The following is a 6,056-nucleotide window of genomic DNA, read 5'->3' as shown; positions in this document are numbered from 1 at the left end:
CCCTTGTTTGTGGTAGGGTATTACGCTATAACTTAAGTGACCATAATACATAAGCCATCACCGCCAACTTAGTGGGAAGTGGTAAGACCTGGGAATCGTGACTGACTAGCTTTATCTCTGGTCATGGCTGCTGGATCCATACATGACCAACACAGTGGTCCTTGTAAGATCCAATCAATGACAAATCAACTAGACTTCTTCCAAATAGAAGTCTAATGATCCTGTCAAATGGATGTGTTTGTGCTTAAGCCTTTGGCTCTAACTTCGTCGGGGGAAGTCGTTAACCACGTGCAAACGTAGTCAGCCTCCGATGCCACTTTCTAGCACCATCCCTTTCATGTGAGGGGCTTGGGCCCTCATGAAAGGGATCGCATCCAACCACGTGTAAAGCATGTTTGGTCCAAGCCATCTAAAATTAAAAGAAAAACAATTAAATTGTTAATAAAAAATAACAAAAAAAATAAAATAAACTTTAATAACCAAAATGGAATCACAATTTTGTTGTTGGTTTTGCCAAAAACCACAACAGAATCACAATTCCATTGAATGCAAAACCCAAAAAAAAAAGTAGATCAGAGGGGGAGTGCATAAAAGGAGAACAAAAGGGTTGAGAAGGAGAAGACAAGGTTCATTTAGGTTAGGAAGGGAAGGTTTAGGTTGGGTAGAAGGAAGGAGAATGAGAACGAGAAGGGAAAGGAAGAAGGAGAAGGGGAAGGGGAAAAGCTAGGTATCTAGTGGAGAAGGAGAAGGAAGAAGCAAGAACGAGAAGGAGGAAGGGAAGGGAGTGCTAGGAAAAGAAATAGGGAAGAGGGACAGGTGGGGAATTTTGAACTTGGGGGTAGAAGAGTAATTGCAAGGGGTAGTAGAGGCCAATAATATCTCCTATAAAACAACAAAAACTCTGTTTTTAGGGGGAGGGTCCATTACAAAGAAACTCTTAACTAGATATGTGGCTATTGCTTCCCGCACTCCCTTTTTCCTTCTAGCTAGAATGGTCAATCTAGAATGTAAAAGTACATTTTTGAATGCAATCCCCTTTTTCGGCTTTCAGAATGACCAATCTAACAGGTAAAATTTCAAAAAGAGTGTAAGAAGCAACAACCTAGATATATAGGTGTTTAATATCAAACCAAACTGTTTAAACCGAAATTCGTAAAACCCAAGAATCTAAAAATCACATATTTTTTGCAGTTTGGTTTGATTTTCGGATACTATGACAAATCAAACTAAATCGCATATTATAAAAAATTTTGATGTGATTTTTACAATATTTAATATTTTATTATATATTAATATCGTAACTGTTGTGTGTATATAATATATATATATATATATATATATATATATATATATATATATATATATGTATATACTAATTTATTTTTTATTAATTATTCATTTAAATAAACACAAAACCCTATTTCAAGCCTAGTACATTAATGGGTGTTTGATAGAGAATAAATATTTTTATACTCGGGAATAAATATTTTCATGTTTTCTCACTTTCTTGAGAATAAATAAAATTTGTTTAGTTAGACATTGGAAATATTTAGATAGGTTTTCTAGGAATCAAAGAGTTGTGTGACAATTTTACCATTTACCTTAATGTAATAAGAATAATATCATAATTTTATTGTAGAAAAAGAAAAATTAAATTCAGAAAAAATAACATTCTCACCTCCCTATGGAAAATATTTCATGGGAAACTATTTAAAAAGCATTCCTAGGAAACATCCTATCATATGAATGTGAATTTTTTTTAAAATGGATATCAAATATGGAAAACTTAGGCGGTGTTTGGTATGAGAGAAGTTTCTTTCGGGTATCATGATTCCTAGGAAAGTTGATTCCTACAAACCATCATTCTTAAGAATGTGTAAAATATGTTTGGTTAGTCTTAATATGTTTCCTCAGAAATCAAGATTCATGTAAAATATACAACTAAAATTTTTCTTTCACTTGAAAAAGTTAAATTCCCGCCTCCCTTTAGGAATGTTTTTGCGCAAATGTGAACTAAAATTGATTCCAAATCATATTTTTCCGATAATCTTTTTTATTAATGGCAAACCAAAGATTAGAATCATAGTTTTTCACTTTAAGATTTTAAAAAAAAAGTAAAAAAAAATTGTATATCAAATGCCTACTAAGATTCAAAGGATAAACTTTTCAGAAAATTATAAGTTTTTCTCCTATCAAACACAACCTAAGTATCTTTAGAACACTTGTGTTGCACAGTATGATAAACCTACGTATCTTTAGAACACCAGTGTTGTAGTGTGATAAATGTTAACAACTAATCCAAAATTTTCTGCAAGTGTATATGTACATATAATAAGATATAAAATGTTTTATAGGTGTTGAACAATAGATATTGAGAGGAAACTTCTACTATATACAAACGTTAAAACTTTTATAATATATTACCTATTTTATATAGTCTTTTATTGTTTTACAGAATCTTTACATAGTCTTATTCTTACATTTGAAATATAATATATTAGATAATCTTATAGGTTTTTAAATTTAAAACTTTTGATATGAACATATATTATATAATAAAATATACAGGATATAACATTGTTGTTCACATATTTGGCCAGTCTTTTATTAAAAACTTGTCTTCACTATTCAGTGTTATTGTGAATTCAACTTCAAGCCAACCACTTAATAAGGGGATGCATTTTTATTTACGGTCAACAAATTAATATTGATATGTGGTGGGTATTTTTTTTATGAGAAGGTGTCGAGTTGAGTAGATTTTATTTACATTTGCGGATAAAGTCTCACTCACTATTCTTGTTTTTTTTTCCTTGATAAAAGTTTAAATTACACACACACACACACACACAATAACATTAATCCATAACGTGTATATTAATCAAAATTTGAAACAAAATAATTTATCATGGAATGTAATGTATTTTATCATTTACCTTGATATTATTTTTGGATAAACAATACTAAAAAACTATTTTTTACGACGTGGTTTCGACGACGGTTGTCATAGACCCGTCTTAGAAAGCATGCTGGTAGCATTTTTGTAAATATTGAGATTTAAAACAAAGGCGGTTTTGTTTACCCATCTTCAAATGAGCTGTTCTACAACGGTTATTTATAAAACCGCCTTAAAATGTATTTGTGAAATAGTGCGAAAGCATACAACGGCGGGTTTCATATAGGATCGTCTTTGTTTTTAAACATTAGGGAAATAAGTCACGACTACCCCCTTTTTCTTCTGCTCTCCCGAATCAGAAACCCTAATCTATGTTTGGGATTTCAGAGAAAGAAATTTAAACAGATGAAGTATCTCTTCAAGTCTAAGCCTCTTACTCCTGCAAATGTTGTGCGCCAAACCAAAGATCTTCTGCTCTTTGTTGATCGTAGCCCCAAAACCCGCAAAAGAAAACGTGAGGAGAAGGTTCATTAAGAAGGGTCACCATACAAACCAAGGTCAGATTTCAACACACCCAAACCCTTGGGAAGGTTCTAGAGGTAAGCATTATAGAACTTGTTCGACGTCATGATATCGTTGAAGACTGATAAGGTAGGGTTAGTTTTGTAATCTGCACAAGCCTTTTGAAGCCCCTGAGCGTAGCGAGGGTTGTAGGAGGAGGAAGTGTTGTTGGAGAGGTTGGTGACGAACTCGAAGCAATGAGAGAATTCGATGGTGTGGGCCCCACTGAGGGCGACGAATTCTTCGACGGTGAAGCCGCATTTGGCGAAGAGTTGGGTGATTTGGGAGATGGGCATGGAGGGGGTGGAGAGGTGGGAGGATACGGCGAAGGCGAGGGAGGTCTGGCCGTTGCAACGACCGAGGAAGACGAGGAAGAAGGGGCCGCCGAGCATGGTCAGGAGGTCGCAGGTGGCGTCGAAGAGGATGTTAGAGCAAGAGATGGTGTTGGGGCAGGAGAGCTCGAGGGCGGCCTTGGCACGGATGATGAGGTCAAAGGTGTCGCTTGGGAGGGAATGGTTGATGTTGGCGTTGCGCTCAACCTTGGAGAAGGCGATGGAGGAGAGAAGGATGGAGGCATCGCAGTCATTGGGGAGAAGGCAGTCGTGGAGGAAGAGGCGGAGGGTGGCAATGACTGTGGTGGGGCTCATGATCTGCTTGCGGGTTACTATGTCCCTAATGATCTGGCTGAACTGTGGACACGTGTCATTATAGAGGAATGAATGGCCTCCATTGATTTTTGGTGATTTTTAAATTTAGTTTTGTCTTATGTATGTCTTGTTCATATCTTGCGATGCCCATGTTATTTCTTATGTTTCACATTGTGGTTGTCATTAAATTACGCTTACCCTTATAGACTCTAATTCTAATGTGCAAATGACTAACAAAATTTCATGAAAAGGTGTACCCACACCAGAGCCACAACTTAGGTTTGGCCCCAACCTGCTACCATCTATCTACATTTCCTTTCCTGTAATTATTACCTTTTACTTCAATATTTTCACTTTTTTCATTAGGAAACATTATACCATAAACCCATTATTCTTATTCTTGCTGATAGAGAGACAGTAGAAGAAAAGGCCCTTGAAAATCCTTTCTGAATGCATTGATGCAACATGGTAAGTGTGGTGAGTATACCGAATCTGTCATTTCGTAGCTGATAGATCTATGATTTATTCAATATATAGTTAGCTTTCTCTTGTCATGAATATTGACTTTAAGCTGAATATTGTAACAACTTTAAATCTTTAACAAGTTCTAATTATTGAATTATTTTAAATATTTTCTATAATATTTTATTGGTGACCAATCATTAGATCCTTCAATTTTTAAAAAGTTCTTACGAGTCTTTGGTTACTCTGATTTTCAATGGTATATAGTGTTGTGTTGTTTCAGGAGCTCTTGACAAGACATAAATCTACTGTAGTTGAATTCCTTTCCAAGAATTATGAATGGTTAGGTTCCCTTTCAACCCCAGTTTAAAGTAGCCTTTTAATTTTAATTTATACACTTGTATACCGCCTTTTCCTTTTCCTAACATTCTACAGCTAAATAACATGCATGGGTGACATATTTGATTGATAAAGGTTCTCGTATAAGGGTTTATAGTTTGGTGCTAATATGGGCATGACATTGATTTTAGAATTAAAGAGTTTTGATGGACAATGCTTTTGGTATAAATTATAATCTGACAAACAATTTTAGAACCTTCAGTTTTGACTATAATTCTAATTTTTATTCTTTTCATCATATGGCATGGTCCTAGTAGATGTATATTTTTTGTTTCTTTGCTTCTAAACATTGACTTCTGTACAGATTAAAATACACACTTCTGGAAAATTATTCTGCATGCATGGTGGATGAACACATTTTCTATCAAATAGCCATATTTGTTTTTGTGGTTATTAACTTGCTTATTTTTTTATATGATTACTAACTAGACAAGCATGTTCCTTCATAAAATATATGTGCATGCTTGTATATTTACAGAAGCACTTGGCTTCTAAGATTTCATCAAGGGAGATTATGTGCTAGAAGACTCCTAAAACCAAGTTACCGGAGCAACAAGGTATATTGGTTCATGGCTTGTGGAGGCTCTTCTTGAAAGAGGGTACACTGTTCATGCCATTGTTAGAGATCCTGGTTAGTAATAACCTTTTACTACTTCTAGCTACACTTTTCCCTTAACTTTTTGTTTTAGCATTTTCTGAATCAAAGAGAGGTGAGAAAGAGAATTAGTTATGATCACATACTTAGTTATGAAAAAAGTATGTGTTACATAGTAAAAATCTAATACTTCTTCCATCAAATATAAGAAGAAAAAATACTTTTTTATGTTATATATAAAGAAACATTTAATTAATTTTATTTTATTTTATATTATTATCTCTGAAATACCTTTGATTTAATTATTCGTAGGAGTTACTTGCTTCCTTCTTTTCTTTTTTTGGTAGGCACTCTTGGTGCTTCCTATTAATAAGTAGTATTCTTTTCTTTATTTAATCAATTAAAATGTTGTTAATTATTAATTAAAATGAACACAATCACTTAAAGTTGTATTAACTTTATTTTTGTATGGACAATGGAAGAAAAAATAGTGGTCTAA

The 6,056-nt window shown here is 34.0% G+C and overlaps 1 pseudogene; it reads right to left on the bottom strand.

Moving 5' to 3' along the window:
- Positions 1-3,423: 3,423 nt before the first annotated feature.
- On the bottom strand, positions 3,424-4,403 carry LOC100785353 (peroxidase 31-like; annotated as a pseudogene).
- Between the last annotated feature and the right edge of the window lie 1,653 nt (positions 4,404-6,056).

The sequence above is a fragment of the Glycine max genome, chromosome 15 (genome assembly GCF_000004515.6).
Source record: "Glycine max cultivar Williams 82 chromosome 15, Glycine_max_v4.0, whole genome shotgun sequence".
NCBI lineage: Eukaryota > Viridiplantae > Streptophyta > Magnoliopsida > Fabales > Fabaceae > Glycine > Glycine max.
This window is presented reverse-complemented; position numbering and strand designations above follow the sequence as displayed.